This window comes from Rhinopithecus bieti, unplaced genomic scaffold, assembly GCF_001698545.2.
Source record: "Rhinopithecus bieti isolate Rb0 unplaced genomic scaffold, ASM169854v2 scaffold_47902, whole genome shotgun sequence".
NCBI classification, from domain to species: domain Eukaryota; kingdom Metazoa; phylum Chordata; class Mammalia; order Primates; family Cercopithecidae; genus Rhinopithecus; species Rhinopithecus bieti.
Genome location: NW_016818858.1, coordinates 25,410 through 44,281, shown reverse-complemented (window position 1 = coordinate 44,281; position 18,872 = coordinate 25,410). Strand labels below are relative to the sequence as shown.

The 18,872-nt window shown below is 37.0% G+C and overlaps 2 pseudogenes; both read left to right on the top strand.

Moving 5' to 3' along the window:
- Positions 1-3,786: 3,786 nt before the first annotated feature.
- On the top strand, positions 3,787-4,569 carry LOC108518987 (transportin-3 pseudogene; annotated as a pseudogene).
- A 374-nt stretch (positions 4,570-4,943) lies between these two features.
- On the top strand, positions 4,944-5,777 carry LOC108518986 (RNA polymerase II subunit A C-terminal domain phosphatase SSU72 pseudogene; annotated as a pseudogene).
- The last annotated feature ends 13,095 nt before the right edge of the window (positions 5,778-18,872 follow it).

Below are 18,872 nucleotides of genomic sequence, written 5' to 3'. Positions count from 1 at the left end.
ATCTTATTACTCTAAACATGAAAACACCTACCAGAGATATAAGATCTTATATGACTTGACAGTTGTCCACCTCTCAGAACTCACCTGTGCCCGTCTTCCCCTCACTACACTGCAGTCACACTGGCCTTTTGGCTCTTTTTGCCCAAATTCACGTAGCACATTCCCATCTCAGAAAATCTGCTCATACTCTTCTTTCTGCCTAAATACTCTCTCCCCACACTTCACCTGGCTGGCTCCTAGTCATCTTACTGGCTTCGTCTTGAAAGTTACTTCCCACAAATAGGTTTTTTCTGACCATCTAATCTAAAGTGAGTCATTGCAGCTACTTCATTTCCTCCTTGAATATATTTACATTTTTATTTGCAAGCTTGTTTGTTTAATGTCTGTCTCCTTTACTAGACAGTAGTATCAACTGAGGTAAAAAAAAAAATGTTTTTAATCATATTCTTAGAACTTTGAAAATTATCTGATACAAGGTGCTTTCTCAATAAATGTTGGCTGAAATAGAAAGACATACTTAAAAGAAATAAATAGATTACCATTTATACAAGCCAGAGGGGGGTATACTCCAGAAAAATAATCTAAACTATACAAGTTAATTCTTGTGTTATCAGAATTGGTCAGATCCTAATTAAATATCAGAGCCATAACAAACAACTGTGGCATCTGAGGCAGGCAGCAACAAATTCAACCATAACTCTACAGAAAATGTACTATGAGAAAAAAAAATAGAGGAAAAAAAGGGAATCAAAGAAGCCCTAGAACATTGGCCTTTCTGCCCTTGACATAGGGTGTCTGGCTTTTCATCATTACTGGCTGCCATGAAGTCTGGCTTAGGGCCAGAGACAAACTCACCACTGTGCTAGTGCAAGTAGAGAATCCTGATTGAGGGAAAGGTCATGTTTCTTGAGGTAATAAGCTTANGAATTGGTCAGATCCTAATTAAATATCAGAGCCATAACAAACAACTGTGGCATCTGAGGCAGGCAGCAACAAATTCAACCATAACTCTACAGAAAAATGTACTATGAGAAAAAAAAATAGAGGAAAAAAAGGGAATCAAAGAAGCCCTAGAACATTGGCCTTTCTGCCCTTGACATAGGGTGTCTGGCTTTTTCATCATTACTGGCTGCCATGAAGTCTGGCTTAGGGCCAGAGACAAACTCACCACTGTGCTAGTGCAAGTAGAGAATCCTGATTGAGGGAAAGGTCATGTTTCTTGAGGTAATAAGCTTAGTATGTATATTTATTTTGTTTTTAAATAGGTGATTTTTAAAGCAATTTTAAGTTTACAGTAGGAAAAAAAAAAAGCAGAAAGTACATAGTTCCTATACCTCCTTACTCTTTTGTCAGCTTTCCCTATTATTTACATTTTGCACTGGTATGGTCCATTTGTTACAATTGGTGGGCCACTATTGATTGGACATAGTTCCAGTGTGTGTATCAATGTTTATATTTTAAATTGTGGTAAAATGTAGATAAAATTTATAATTTTAACCAGTTTTAAGTGTACGGTTCAGTGACATAAAGTACATTCACATAATTGTGCAGCCACTACTACCACCCATTTCCAGAATTTTTTCATCTTACAAAACTGAAACTCTGCACTCATTAAAAAATAACTCCCCTTTCCTCACAAACACCGTTCTACTTCTGTCTCTATGAATTTGACTACTTTAGGTTCCTCAAATATGTAGATTCATACAATGCTTGTCTTTTGCGATTGTCTTATTTCACTCAGCATAATGTCTTCAAGGTTCATCCATGTTGTAACATGTATCAGAATTTCCTTTGTTTATATAGCTGAATAATACTCCATTGTATGTAAATACCACACTTTGTTTATACATTCATTCACTAATGGACATGTGGTTTGCTTCTATCTCTTGGCTATTGGGAATAATGCTGCTATGAACATTCGTGTACAAATATCTGCTTGAGTCCTTGCTTTCAATTGTTTCGGGTATATACTCAGAAGTGGAATTGCTGGATCATGTGCTATTTCTATTTTTAATTTTTTGAGGAATAGTCATACTATTTTCCATAGTGGCTGCATCATTTTACATTTCTAAGAGCAGTGCACAAGGGTTTAAATTTCTCCACATCCTTGCAATCCTTATTCTTTTCTGTTTTTAAAAACATATATATAATATATATGTGTGTGTATATATATATATGCCATCCTAGTGGGTGTGAAGTGGTATCTCACTATGGTTTTGATTTGCATTTGCTTAGTCATTAGTGATGTTGAAAATCTTTTCATGTGTTTATTGGCTATTTGTACATACGCTTTGGAGAATATATATCTATTCAGGTCCTTTGCCCATTTTTAAATCTGGTTGTTAGCATTTCTGGTTTTGAGATAGAGGAGTTCTTAATATTTATTCTGGATATGAACCTCTTGTCAGATATATGATTTGTGAATACTTTCCCCAAGTGTGTCAGTTGAGTTTTTGCTCTTTTGATAGTGTCATTCATGCAAAATATTTTAATTTGATATAATTCAATTTCTCTATTTTTTTTTCTTCTGCTGCCTGTGCTTTTGGTGTCATGTCCAAGAAATCACTGTCAAATCTAATGTCATGAAGCTTTTCATCTATGTTTTCTTCAAGAAAGCTCCTATGTTTAGGTCTTTGATTCATTCCGAGTTAATTTTTTATATGATGTAAGGTAAGAGTCCAATTTCATTCTTTTGTGTAATTATACATATTTTTAAAAAACATTTCTAGCCCTATGTACTTTAATGCCCTTAAGCAACATGTTTTGTTTTTGTGTTTGTTTCTGTTTTGACACAGTGTATCATTCTGTTGCCCAGGCTGGAGTGCATTGGTGCAACCAAGGCTCACTGTAACCTTGACCTCCCAAGTTCAAGTGATCCTCCCACCTCAGCCTTCGAGTAGCTGGGACCATAGGTGCCCGACACCACACCCCAAGCCTGGCTAATTTTTTGTATTTTTAAAGGAGACAGGGTTTCACCATGTTGCCCAGGCTGGTCTAGAAATCCTAGGCTCAGGCGATCAGTCTGCCTTGGCCTCCCAAACTGCTAGGATGACAGACTTAAGCAACTTTTTGATAACCCTGCCTAAGTTACAGCTCTGCAACTGAGATTTATTTCCAAACAATCTAACTTTGAAAATGAAGAGAGCCATGAGCAAACACAAATGATATGTAGTTTGATAGATGGTAATTTGAAGGAAAAGTTCTAATAATTGGAGTTTTCAAAAGCAGAAGAGAGAGTGTTAGCATTAATTTGGAATTCGATTTTACAAGGCTTTTTTTCCACTTAGTTTTCCTTTTTTATTTTCTTGAAATTATCTTTCCTTTTAGAAATCAGTTTGCCAGGAAACCACCTCCCCTCCCACCACGCCAGGCAGGCCACAGCCATCTTTTTTTAAACCTCCCTGATTTTCCCACACCCCCAAACAGGAACTCCCCAGGGTGGCCTTCAGAAGCCTGGAGTCTCTTTCTGTCTGGCAGGACACCCTGGTGGCAGTGAAGGCCCCTCTGCCACGACAGAGGTTTCTGACTGTGGAACACACTGTGGTTTTTGTTTCCTTCCAGTCTTCTAATTTAAAAAGACATTCCTGGGTGACAGGCACAGTGCAGAAGCGTGAGCTATCGAAAGAACCTGGTGAGTTTTCATAAGGCCCAGCAAACTTGGTTACATTCCTCAGCACTAGTGACTTGCTTGTGGAAGTCTGGAAGTTGTTTGTGTGTCACGGTGACGGCTCCCATTGTTGTCTCCTTTGGCAAATCCTTTAAGGAATTATCTAACCATTGACACTGTTCTTAGATCGCCTTGCAGTGATATTTAGCCATATGAATTCCACTGTGGAAAACAGACAGACTCATCGGTGCCAAAAAGTCACACAGGAAATATGGCCAATTTTATGCGAGTCTCTAAATAAGCACTCGGCTCATAATCAGATTGCAAAGCACTGTTGCAGGTGCCTGCACTTTGCAGTTCGCTGTGTAGGCAAAGGATCTGCCGTGCTGCTGTAACCACTAGAATGATTCACCATTTGTGTGAATGTGTGCCACGTACATCAGCATTCTTGTTTCCTATACCTTGGCATTATCCTCGTAGATGAGTATGGCATGGAAGATGGCTGTGGGCAGGGACCACTAGACATGTCCAGGCACTGTGCATTCCCACCTTTCAGCTCCTAGAACAGCAGAATGGTCTCCAGAATCACTCTGACACGGTAGACGACCTGTTCAGGCTATCCACCAGGTTTATTCAGCGTAGCCCTGTCACCTTGCTGAGAAGCCAAGTAGTCATCCCTATCTTACAGTGGGCCATTGCTTCTACTAACGTGGACCACTGGGATGCCAATTGTAAGGTCTTGATTTACGGGAAGAACTGACGGACAGGAGATTAACCAGCTTGGACAGCAGCTTGTCAGACAACTGCCCCACACATGCTGCTTTTGTCTCCCCACCCCATACTCACATGGGGCAGAAGTGCTCTGGGAGATCATGCAGGTGGACAGACTGACTTTTTGGTGATGGTTATAGAATTCCTTAAAAGGTTTTTTTAAAAGCCTTCAATTGAACTTACAACAATAAGGTTTCCGCTATACAGAGAAAAAAAAAACCATATATATATGTATATATTTTATTTGCTTGTTTGCTTTTTGAAGATGGAGTTTTGCTCTGGTTGCCCAGGCTGGAGTGCAATGGCACGATTTTGGCTCACCGCATCCTCCACCTCCCGGGTTCAAGTGATTCTTCTGCCTCAACCTCCCGAGTAGCTGGGATTACAGGCATGCGCCACCATGCCTGACTAATTTTGTAATTTTAGTAGAGACGGAGTGTCTCCATGTTGGTCAGGCTGGTCTCGAACTTCCGGCCTCAGGTGATCCACCCGCCTCGGCCTCCCAAAGTGCTGGGATTACAGGCATAAGCCGCAGAGCCTGGCCGAAAAAGTATATATATTTTAAATGTGGCTGGGCTGCACCTTGCGGAGCGCGGGTGTGGCTGCGCAGGCGCCAGCCGCCAACTGTCACAGAATGCGTTGCCTGAGCCTGGATGCCAGCGTACCTGTGGCTCCGCACTCGGGGCTTGCGAGGAGACTGGCAAGCGCAGACGCCACGTACTATATCCCCTGAGACACGGTCACCATTTTTGGTCGCCATTCTACTGGCACTAAGGTGCTGTGGTCGGTAGAAGCGTAAGTGAGAGCATCGTGGGTGGTCATTGTTACCGCTGCGGGTGGCGGTGGTGTGCTCAAGTAACCAGAACCGGAGCATGGAGGCACACAGTATCCTCAGCAAATGAGGATTCAGTGTCCAGTCCTTTGGAACAGTACCTCATGTGAAGTTTCCAGGACCAGCACCTAACAAGCCAAATATTTATGATTTCGAAACCACATATGATGAAATGTACATTGATCTTATCACGACAGACGAAGAACTCTATACACAGAATGGCATTCTGTATATGTTAGACAGAAATAAGAGAATCAAGCTCCGGCCAGAAAGGTTCCAGGATTGCAAAGATGTGTTTGATCTGATCATCACTTGTGAAGAGAAAATTGATGACCAGTGGTGGAAGATCTGAATTCCAGAGAACAGGAGACCTGCCAGCCAGTGCATGTGGTGAACATGGACATCCAGGACAACCAGGAAGATGCCATCATAGGGGCATTTCTCATCTGCGAGCTCTGCCAGTGTATGCAGCGCTCAGAGGATACGGAGAATGAGATTGATCGGCTGCTGCAGAAGTTGGAGGAGAAGAACGGCCAGGCCTTCCTGCACATGGTCTGCTTCTACTAATGGTCCTGGCCTGGAGCCCATGCTGTCACCACGGCTTGCTGCTGCTGCTACCACCACCATGGCCAACTTTGCCACTACTGCTGCCGCGGCTGCCTCCCTTGCCATTGCAGCCCTCCTGAAGCCATCGTGTTGAACTTTTGTTAATACTTTTTACTTTCTGATATTTGTTTATACTTTTGGATATTTGGTTGATGACTCTTTACCCAAAGGAATCGTACTTGTAAAATGAGAGGAGATACATAAATTCCAAGTTTCTTTTATCCCACACTTACTTATGAGTAGCATATTGATGATAAATTGTTGTTGTTGCTTTCCTTTAACCAAGGAGTTTGAGAAGAGCTGCCAGACCTTCATGCACAGGCCTCCTCATCCAAGTTTTGAGTTGGTTTCTGTTTTTTTTTTTTTTTTTTTTTTTGGAGACACAGTTTCACTTTGTCACCCAGGCTGGAGTGCAGTGTCAATAACTCAGCTCACTGCAGCCTCGACCTCTGGGCCTCAAGGGATCTTCGCACCTCAACCCCCAAAATAGCTGGGACTGCAGGTGCATGCCACCACGCTAAGCTAATTTGTTGCATTTTTTGGGTAGCGACAGGTTCTGAACTCCTGGCCTCAAGTGATCCTTCCACCTCAGCCTCCCAAAGTGCTGGGATTACAGGTGTGAGCCACCATGCCTGGTCTGCTTTCTTATAGTTGTGTTTTAAGAGGTCTTTATATATTTTGGATTACAGTCCTTTATCAGATTTGTGTTCTGCCAATATTTTCAACCAGGCTGTCACTTGTATTTTCATTTCCTTGATAGAGTCTATAGCAGAGAATAAGTTTTTAATTTTAATACCGTCAAAATTTCCAATTGTTTCACTTGTGTCATGCTTTTGGTGTTGTATATAAAAGCCACTGCCAAACCAAGGTCATCTAGATGTTCTTATATGTTAACTAGAATATCATTCTTAATAACCTTTGTATTTTTGTATGTGTTTTATACTTTCCATTATTTTCTAAAGAAAATGCTTTGGTACTTATTCTGGAGATCAAATTCAGAGTGTACGTGAGTTGTTGCCTTATAGAATACATTACATTACTTTGAAATTCAGTTATATATATAGGCATGACATATAGGTAAAATCATATAATTATAAATATATTTGTAGGTATATCATGACATATATCTGTATTCATTTATAGCACTATAGACATATAGTTTTACAAGGTGATCAAATATTTTAGAACCAATTATCAATAAAATCTTTAAAATTATCTATCCTATTTCAAGATATATAGGTCCAGCATATTCATAACACTTATATAGTGACACAGAATATGAAATAAGCATATAAGGTAGCTATAAAACAATTGTTGGAATTGTCAAAGAAGCAAAGTTATTAAATACATCTTAGTTTTATTGCTTTCACTTTTCTCCAAACTAAAATTTGTTAACGCCTTTGGCTTAGTAGGAAAAAATAACCTTTTGGGTGTGAGACTGTGATGGTTAATACTGAGAGTCAACTTGATTGGATTGAAGGATACAAAGTATTGATCCTGGGTGTGTTTGTGAGGGTGTTGCCAAAGGAGATTAACATTTGAGTCAGTGGGCTGGGCAAGGCAGACCCACTCTTAATCTGAGTGGGCACAATCTAATTAGCTGCCAGCATAGCTAGAATATTAGCAGGCAGAAAAATGTGAAAAGAGAGACCGGCCTAGCCTCCCAGCCTACATCTTTCTCCCATGCTGAATGCTTCCTATTCTCCAACATTGGACTCCAAGCTCTTCAGTTTTGGAACTCGGATTGGCTCTCCTTGCTCCTCAGCCTGCAGACGTCCTATTTTGGGACCTCGTGATCATGTGAGTTAATACTTAATAAACTCACATATATATACATACTCCATTCTTTCTGTTCCTCTAGATAACCGTGACTAATACAGAGACTAAACTGTCTTTGGCAAATGTCACTGCATTGATTGTCTGAATTGATACATGTTACCTAAAAGATTTTCAGAAACTGTGTTGCTATTTGGAAGCCTGAACTAATATTCTTTCTCATTCCAAAATGTGTTAGGCCTGTTTGAAAAAAAAATTATTCAATTAGAGAAGGACAGTATTCTACCCTAGGTATAAACTGTTTTCTACTAGAATTTCCAAACTAACTTTAAAAATACCATTTGTGTGTCTCTTTCTGGCAGTCCTTTATATCTGAAAATAAGGGATAAAGCAGATTAAAACTGACTACAGATCAATTGCTACTTTAGTAGTCTACATTGATGCTACATTTTTGTCGTATAAATGTCTCAGATTCCTTAACTGAAAAATGATTTATATTTATATTTCTGCCTAAGGTGCCTTTCCCCCTGTCTAACTTTTGTTAAACTTGACAAACTGTCCCCTTCTCAAGATCTAGTTCTAATGTCACTTCTGTGATGGCTTCCTTGACAACCACAACCTAAAGATCATCCTATCTCTGGGATGTCATATGACTTTGATTATGCATGATTTCTTCACTTTTGGCAGTGTATTCTAGTTGGTTACATCCTCATGTACTTTCTTGCTTGGCTTTGAGCTCCTGAAAAGCCAGGACTGTGTCTCATACCTAGAGAAGAGCCAGCCCACTGGAGGAGCATAATAAATATTTATTGCATAAAATAATGAATTACAGCAGTTAGAACATTAATAATCAAATACGGGTAGCATTGTGAGCTGTTGAGGAGACTGTTTGAAGGTTTGTCTCTGGATGAACTCAACCAGCCAGAATATAACCCTTAAATATCTGAAAAATACTTTCAAGCTCCTATAAGGTAATTACAAAGACTTGGACTTTGAAGCCTGTAATTACAATTCCAATATTTACAATTCCAATTATAGTAGCCTTCCTCCAATATTTTATTGACTTTTAACCAGCAGAAAATTCTTACGTTTATTTATCTAGTCTCCCTTATCATAGAAGAGAAAAAAAAAATCAGAAATCTGGAGACTTAAGACAAATTCTCATCAGTAACAGTAATATTCTATAAGTAGAAGAAGAAGGCCTGGTGTGGTGGCTCATGCCTGAAATTCCAACACATTGGGAGGCCAAGGTTGGAGGATTGTTTGAGTTCAGGAGTTCAAAACCAGCCTGGGCAACATAGGGAGATAGCATCTGTACAAAAAAATAAAAATTAGCCAGGCACGGTGGCTTGTGCCTGTAGTCCTAGCTTCTCGGGAGACTGAGAAGGGAAAATCATTGAGCCCAGGAGATTGAGGCTACAGTGAGCTATGGTTGCACCACTGCACTTCAGCCTGTGTGACAGGACCAGATTCCATCTAAACAAATAAATAAATAAATAAATAGTGGGAGAAGAGACAAAACAAAAACCTGTCTTCAAACTGGATTATGACACTCTTGAATGTTGGATATTTATAATTATTAACCCAGGTTAAAGCAATTTATGTTCAATGTCATTTATTTAGGAAGGCAGGAAGCATACAGATTTTAGGTATATGAAAGATTTTAGATAGATTAACCATAAAAGTTACATTTTAAAATAGTGTTGGCGTTTTAATGATAAGTTGCCTTGAAAATGTACTTCATGTGGAAAACTTCATTCTTAAAAGATAGTGGATACCATTATACTATTCAGCTCTTGTTATATCCAGGCCATAGGATCCTATTTGAAAGAGAAAACACATATGTTACCTTTCTAAGGATATAGGGAGAAAGAGGAGTATGCTATCAACTTATTGCCACAAGTCGAGGCAGAAAAGTGTTCTGCCAAAGAATGTAGTATGAGAAATTAAACCACTGACAATGCCTCTCATGAAGATAGGTGTTGGAAAATATCAAAGTCGAAAGGACTACATAAATGCCTCCCCCTTTTTTACAGATGAAATAAGTAAATGTCCTTAGAATATAACTTGAAAATTGCTATCAACCTGCTGGTAATGAAGACTGTTGTGCACCAACATCAAATTATAAATTATTATACCAGATACATTTTACAGTACCTCCCCACCCATAACCCTGTTGAACGTAAACTGCCTTACTCAGAGAACTGTACAGGGATGGCGACCATGTTTTATCCATTACCATTTCTCCCTGAAGTTGATTGGGCTAAGACTTTGAACTTGACCCAAATGTGGCCCATTTGTAGGTCTGCCAGTGGTCCATGTGGTCTGACAAAGAGGAACAAGGACAATTAGATTTCTTTCTTAAAAATTTTGAACTGGGCCATTGTGAAGTTGAAGCAATTGCTAGCATGGGTTGAAGCTGAGAGAATGCCATGAAGGAGCATAAAGGACTAAGGGATCTAAAACATGGCAAGATGCATCTATGTGTAAGACAAAGATATGAGGAATAGAAATTTTGTGATTCTGTAAATTGTGCAATACAACTGATCAATGAAGTGGGCAAAATGAAGCCAATTACCAAATATGACCTTTTAGAAAGAATTTAAGTGCTATTATAACCAATCAACAATGTATTACATAATAAATACATTTTTCTGATACTCGACTATAAATCCAGAGGTTAGTTTCCAAGGTTGGTCGTTGGCTCTGCAATGTCATAAAAAATGCAGGCCTATTTTATCTTCTAACTCCATCATTATCATAAATAGTTTCCATCCCTAGGCCTATTGTCTCATATTTGGAAGATGGTTGCTGCACCTCCAGCCTTCATATATACAATAGTACTCAGGGAAGGGAAGAAGAAAGGAGGAGAAACAAACTGAAATCTCCCATTTCCCTCTCTTATCAGAGGTGAAAATCATTCTCAGAAGCCCACAGCAAGTTTATCCATATCTGTTCTTGATCAGAATATAGTATAAGGCACATTTCCAGTTCTATCACTGTCTAAGAGGAATGAGAGAGCCGTGATTGACTTAGACCATAGTTTCTCTGGAAAAGTATGATGCACACCTATTTTGAAAATAACGATTTATTGGAACACTGCTATGCACATTTATTTATATATTGTCTAAGGCTGTATTCATGACATAGCAGGTGAGTTGAATATAGTTGCAACAGAGACCATATGAGCCATAAAGCCTAAAGTATTTACTACCTGGACCTTTACATATAGTTTGCCAACTTCTAAGTTAAATCTATCATGATTCATCCACTGGAACTGAACACGTTTTGTCATTTGAATAAAGTTGAAGTCCTACTAGCAGACAAGATGAGGGAAATGGCTGTTGGGTAAAATATAACACCACCTCTGTGAAGGAATTGGTGAATGAATGAGAGAAAGAGCAAGAGTGAGCACGACAGAGGGAAAGCATATGAGGATCAGCGTTTCTTTAGTACCCAATAAGTTTTCAAATCATAGTTCCAGTAATTTTTGGGGGTGGGGGAGACATGCCAGAAATATAACATAATAGCAAGTTGAATGTATTCACTGGAACTAGAGTTAGTAACTTTGTTTAGATTGAAAATATGAGAAAATTGAGTTTTGCTTCATGATAATTTGGTATATATTTTTACAACTTTTATTCTCAGTATTTACAAAAGAATGCCGAGCTGAATACTACTTATAGTTAATGCCCTGGGCCTTTCCGAACTCTTCCAATTATGAGACATAACTCCTACCTTTAACTTGAAATAGAAGATGTACTTTGTTTAAAATAAAAATAGGAAATGTACCATAATTATCTTTCCTATCAACTTTTGATATGTGTACTTTCTTAAAAAATTAATGATGTGTCAATTATGCTGCTATATTATATTTTAAGAATTAATCTTTATGAAAGAAACATATAGTTTCATTTAAATTTGTTAACTGTAGTTCTTAGGTGAATTTGACTTCTTGCCTCTCCCTAGGAGCAAAACTGAAATATTTTATAACATTCCATCATGCTTTCAGAGTTGACATTTTATGTAGACAGGTGCGTATATATAATTGTAAGAGACTAGAAAGGCCTATCTTCCCCAAAACACTTTTAGTTTTCAAAACGAACTAAAATCCACAAATAGAGTTTCATTGTTTGGAGTCAGATAATTTTACTTCTAGACTCAGCACAAATACTTACTTACTGTTTGATCTTATTCAAGTTATTTAAGCTTTCCTGGTCTCATGTTCCTAATCAGCAATATGGAAATAATAACCTACCCTTCCTGCCTACTATATACATAATAAGTGATAGTTATGAAAGTACTTTTAAAATGCAATCAACATACAAATACAAGGACTTGACATTATGCTGCAAGTACATCTCAATGAGTGAATCAGTATGCTAACAACATAATTTACATAATTTAGGAAATTATCTTTTATTGCTTTTTTACTGGATATCAGCAGGGGAGGGGCACTGGATGGGAAGAATTAGAAATCAGCAGTTTAAAATGTGAATTGTTTTAACTATCTTCCAAATTCTGGGTGAAATAGTGAACTGGCATAGTCTAGTAACGCAAATAAGTGAGTTACTGCTAGTTTCCTAAAGGAAGAGAAACAGAAACAAAAGATTCAAACGGGAAATGGAAAGATACCAAAGAAAATTTTCATCGTTTGTAATTATGCCCAAATCTAGTAGTGCTTTCAAAATCATAAACATTTTAATTTAAGTATATATAGAGAGAGAGTATGTAAAGAACAAGTTAAGGATGTATAAATGGAGACTCTGATATAGGGGATATGTTGCATTTTGAAATAAGACAGATGACAACAGGAGGCGTAAATCCTGGAAGGAAAATATCTTACATCAAAATTGAAATGTGAATGAAAGCATAGAGGGAGAAAGACAGAAAATATTATAAAATAGACAGTAGTTGACAGTCTGGCTAGATCAAAGGGTATAGTAAGAGCAAGTATAGTAATGTACATGATTGGAGAGCTGAAAGCCAGATCAAGGCAGGTTTGGAAGGAATTGTTCCTACATGTATAGTGCATATATGTATCATATGAACCATGTATCATCTACGGACACATATAACATGATATACTACAAATCACGACAAAATAGAATGGTTGCTAATCCTTTGTGTACTAAATGTTCAATCACAGACTTTTATCATCATTATGGCTAATATCAATTTTACTTTCCCATTTCTACATTTAATTGTTTTATTTAAATTTCTAAATATCTATAGTAATTCACTTTTGAAAATTTCACAATATAATATTTTCACCATCATACATAAGATAAGAGAGAAAAAAATGACAACTTCATGCTTTGTAAATTCCCTTTGTTATAAATGGACTGTGAGTTTTTTCACAGCAGATCTATATGAAGTGATGTTCTGGTTGCTGTTGATTTCCAGGGTTGAGTCTTGGAAGTTAATGGGAGTCTGAGTGATTCTTCTTCAGGGATTTCTATTGTGAAGGCAAGCATGGGCAGCCTTAGCAGTTTTATATAGAGGAACATTATCCTTCATTAAAATAAANATTTTATGTAGACAGGTGCGTATATATAATTGTAAGAGACTAGAAAGGCCTATCTTCCCCAAAACACTTTTAGTTTTTCAAAACGAACTAAAAATCCACAAATAGAGTTTCATTGTTTGGAGTCAGATAATTTTACTTCTAGACTCAGCACAAATACTTACTTACTGTTTGATCTTATTCAAGTTATTTAAGCTTTCCTGGTCTCATGTTCCTAATCAGCAATATGGAAATAATAACCTACCCTTCCTGCCTACTATATACATAATAAGTGATAGTTATGAAAGTACTTTTAAAATGCAATCAACATACAAATACAAGGACTTGACATTATGCTGCAAGTACATCTCAATGAGTGAATCAGTATGCTAACAACATAATTTACATAATTTAGGAAATTATCTTTTATTGCTTTTTTACTGGATATCAGCAGGGGAGGGGGCACTGGATGGGAAGAATTAGAAATCAGCAGTTTAAAATGTGAATTGTTTTTAACTATCTTCCAAATTCTGGGTGAAATAGTGAACTGGCATAGTCTAGTAACGCAAATAAGTGAGTTACTGCTAGTTTCCTAAAGGAAGAGAAACAGAAACAAAAGATTCAAACGGGAAATGGAAAGATACCAAAGAAAATTTTCATCGTTTGTAATTATGCCCAAATCTAGTAGTGCTTTCAAAATCATAAACATTTTAATTTAAGTATATATAGAGAGAGAGTATGTAAAGAACAAGTTAAGGATGTATAAATGGAGACTCTGATATAGGGGGATATGTTGCATTTTGAAATAAGACAGATGACAACAGGAGGCGTAAATCCTGGAAGGAAAATATCTTACATCAAAATTGAAATGTGAATGAAAGCATAGAGGGAGAAAGACAGAAAATATTATAAAATAGACAGTAGTTGACAGTCTGGCTAGATCAAAGGGTATAGTAAGAGCAAGTATAGTAATGTACATGATTGGAGAGCTGAAAGCCAGATCAAGGCAGGTTTGGAAGGAATTGTTCCTACATGTATAGTGCATATATGTATCATATGAACCATGTATCATCTACGGACACATATAACATGATATACTACAAATCACGACAAAATAGAATGGTTGCTAATCCTTTGTGTACTAAATGTTCAATCACAGACTTTTATCATCATTATGGCTAATATCAATTTTACTTTCCCATTTCTACATTTAATTGTTTTATTTAAATTTCTAAATATCTATAGTAATTCACTTTTGAAAATTTCACAATATAATATTTTCACCATCATACATAAGATAAGAGAGAAAAAAATGACAACTTCATGCTTTGTAAATTCCCTTTGTTATAAATGGACTGTGAGTTTTTTCACAGCAGATCTATATGAAGTGATGTTCTGGTTGCTGTTGATTTCCAGGGTTGAGTCTTGGAAGTTAATGGGAGTCTGAGTGATTCTTCTTCAGGGATTTCTATTGTGAAGGCAAGCATGGGCAGCCTTAGCAGTTTTATATAGAGGAACATTATCCTTCATTAAAATAAAGTAGAAAGACATTGCAAGTGTTTTTGCTGACATTTCCAGATGTACTATATTTACTCTGTATCCCAGGAGCAAAATATATTGAAGAATCTTACTGCTAGAAAGGACTTGGAGAGTTCAAATAGTCCAGCCATCTTCTCCCAGGTGAGACAGAATCTAACTAGAGTTATCCATTCGACTATTAAAAACTACAGGAGAAGGGAACACTGGTGCTGCTTTTGAACTCTATAAATAATGTAGCAGATTATTTTGATTGTTTCTGGAAAAGGCAAATAGGGGTCTCTTTTTACTTATTTGTAAATGAGGTTATTCTACTCAGCAATTTGCATCTCTTTTCAGGTTACTTCTGTATATGCTATTCTACTTACTTTCTCTGAGGCTAACCAACCCCTTACAACAGTAATCTTCTAGCCCAATTCTGTGACTTATGCTCCCAAACTCTTCTCCCTTTAGTACATTCTCATTCAGCATCCAATTCTTTTAGAGATATATTGGTTACTAACATTAAGATGAGTAATAACAAGGTGACCAAACAAACAAATCCTGGCTCATGTGACAGCTACCTAACTTATTGTCTTTAATGTTTTTATCCTCTTAATGTGCAATTAAAGTTTCTAAAGAGTGACTAATGCTGACAATAATATTTTTAAAACATGTGGTGTAAAATTTTACACAATAAGACCTCTGCTTTTCAAATCATTCCACCTACTTTAGGTTGAGAAACTTAGAGATGATTTCAGAAATATATTTCCATATTAAACTGTATAATTAACAAAAGCAATATCATTATCAAGGAAACTGTTCAGTTGAATATATCATGATGGCCTTTCCTGGAAATTCTTATTCAAATGCATTTACTTAAAGAATGTTAACTTTTCCTTGATTTTAAAACAGTTGCAAATCTGTTTTTTAATGGATAATATCAAGAACAGTTCTTTACAATCTCCTTATTTCCATATCCTCATAATTTTATTGGAATGATAGCATGAATTTGTGTGGATTAATAATAGTAGAGTATCATCTATGTTTCAGGTTTTTATTAATTTGTTTTTGATGACTTCATGACTGTATGATATGGTTTGAGTGTGTCCTCCAAATGGCATGTACTGGAACTTAATTCCCAAGCAATAGTGTTGGGAGGTGGGGCTTAATGAGAGGTGTTTCGTTCATGAGGGTTCCACCTTTATAAATGGATTAATGTTGATTATAAAAGGGCTTGAGGGGGTGAGTTCAATCTCTTGTTCTCTCATGTGTACATGCTCTCTTGCCCTTCTGCCTTTCAATGTGAAATGATGCAGCAAGAAAGCCCTTGCCAAATGCAGGTCCCTTGACCACTGACTTCCCAGCCTCTGGTACCATAAGAAATAAATCTCTGTTCTTTATAAATTACTGTTTCTTAGGCATTCCATTATAGCAGCACAAATTCGACTGAGACATCATATTTGTTGAGTATGATTCAAAATAATTTCTTTAAATGATAACTAATTTGGAAATACTTATCTTTGTTGCCACCAGCAGTTAAATTTACCCAGGAAATATTTTATTTTACCAGATGTGTGTTTGAAATATGACACTAAAAAAATAGTTGAAATGTTGGCTTTTAAAGGAATTTCTGTTACTGTTGTTATCATTGGAAGAGACTTTAAATATCACCTAGTTCAGATATTCTTAAGTAAAGCTCATGATGAGTCCCAATCATCACCCTCCATTATGGGCTCCTCAACACCTTCAATTATATACAAAATTGAATATGTGTATGAATTACACATTGCTTAAATAAGTGAAATCACAGGGTTTTTTCCAAGATCACATGGCAAGTTACTTGAAGAGCCTATATTAGAACCAAGAAACTAGTTAAACTCCAATGCTCTGTCATTAATACCTGCTGCCTCCAATTCATGCACTTTGTATTTTGCTCTATATTAAATTCATGGCTGTAATTTTAGTTTCAATCTTCTGGAATGTATTGGAAGTCTCATGTACTGCTGGTGGGAGTATACATTTTTACAAACATTTTGGAAAACTTTGGTGATATTTACTAAAATTGAACATACATATACTCAGAAATCCCACTTGTAAGTATAATCCAATATAAATGAATATATATGTTCACCAGAGGATATGTTCATGAATGATCATTGCAGGACTTTTCATTATGGCCCCAAACCAGAAGCTATCCAAATACTCACCATTAGTAGAAAGGACAAATAAATCATTGTATAGTCACATAGCATAATACTATACTATACAGTACTGTACTATACTATACTATACTATACTATAGCAATGAAAATGAATACTCGCATACAATATTACTCCATACAATAATTACACACAATAATTACAATTATTGTAATGCTACATGTCATACAATATTACTTCATACAATAATATTGATAGATCTCACAAACATAATTTGAGCAAAAAGAACTCAACACAGAAGAATATGTGCTACATGTTTTTATTTACATGAAACACCCTGATGAATAATGAATGGAAGCAGATATGGGAATATCTTCTGGAGTTCTAGTAATGCTCTGGTAATGCTCTAGTAATGCCCTGTTTATTAGCCTAGATACTGATTACCCAGGTTTGTTCTGCTGTTAATTTTCAGTAAGCTGTATACTTAAAATTTGTGCTCTTTATGCTATGCTATAATCAATAAAATACATAAAATGTTTTTAGCCAACAGGACAACACTACCTGTTATGGTTTGGCTGTGTTCCCTCCCAAATCTCATCTTGAATTGTGACTCCCATAATCCTAACGTGTTGGGAGAGGGATCCAGTGGGAGGTAATTGAATCATGGGGATGGGTCTTTCCCATGCTGTTCTTGTGATAGCAAATAAGTCTCACAAGATCGATAGTTTTATAAAAGGGTGGTTCCCCTGGACATGCTCTCTTGTCTGCTGCCATGTAAGACTTGCCTTTCCTCCTTCTTCACCTTCTACCATGTTTGTGAGGCCTCCCTAACCATGAAACTGTGAGTTCATTGAACCTCTTTTTCTTTATAAATTACCCAGTCTCAGGTATGTCTTTATTAGCAGCCTAAGAACAGACTAATACACTATCATAGATATTATCATTTTTTATAGATAATATGATCAGAGAAATGAATATAAACTAACATTTACTGAATACCTAATATGCATTGTGTGATAAGCTCTTCTCATGTGTAACATCTCAATTAATACTGACAACCTCGTTAGAGAGGTATTATCCTGATTTTCAAACAGAATATGCGCTCAAGGCCGTTCAGCTAATAACCTGTCTTATGAAAGACTCTAGTGATCTGATTACATGGTCTTTAGGAGAAAATAAGTCCCTTGAAAAGCTCAATGGACTGAGAAATATGAGTCTTGAGTCCTAACACTAGCCTTACTCACTTATTCATTTATCTGACAATATTTAGTCAGCCACTATGTGTCTTTATGCCAGGGATATACATACGTGTGTGTATGTGTGTGTGTGTGTGTGTGTGTATATCTCATGGAACTCAGTCTTCTTATCTGTTAAATACTAAAATGTAAGTGCTGAACTAAATTATTTCAGAGATCTCTTTTAACTTTAACATCAAGTTTCCATTTCCTTCACAGCATTATTCTCTAAGTAAGTTGACTTACATAGGGCTCCAATTTGTTGGCTGTTAAAAATGATTAAAAAAAAAAAGATGTATCATGGTCAAATTACCTTGAGAAATGTTGAGAAATGTGTTTCACTTCTGAAAGTGAAACAGATGTCTTTATTGGGACATTTCTAGAAGCCTATAACATGTTCAAATTCACTGAATTATCAAGAGGGATGATAGAGTATGCACAATCTCTCAAATTAATTTGACTATGTAACTATTGGCATTTCACGAAACACACGTCTTAAGAAAAGTTATTGGCAAAAGTACTAAAGTTAGAGCCACAGAAAACATATCTGGAAGTTAAGCTATTTATTTATTTTTCTAGAGACAGAATCTCACTCTGTCGCCCAGGCTGGAGCACAGTGGCATGTTCTCAGCTCACTGCAACCTCCGCCTCCTGGGTTCAAGCCATTCTCTTGCCTCCTGCCTCATCTCCCGAGTAGCTGGGATCATAGACACACCCTGCTAATTTTTGTATTTTTAGTAGAGACGGGGTTTCTCCATGTTGGCCTCGAACTCCTGGCCTCAAGGGATCTGCCCACCGAGGCCTCCCAAAGTGCTGAGATTACAGATGTGACCACCGTGCCCAGCCGTTAAGCTATTTCTT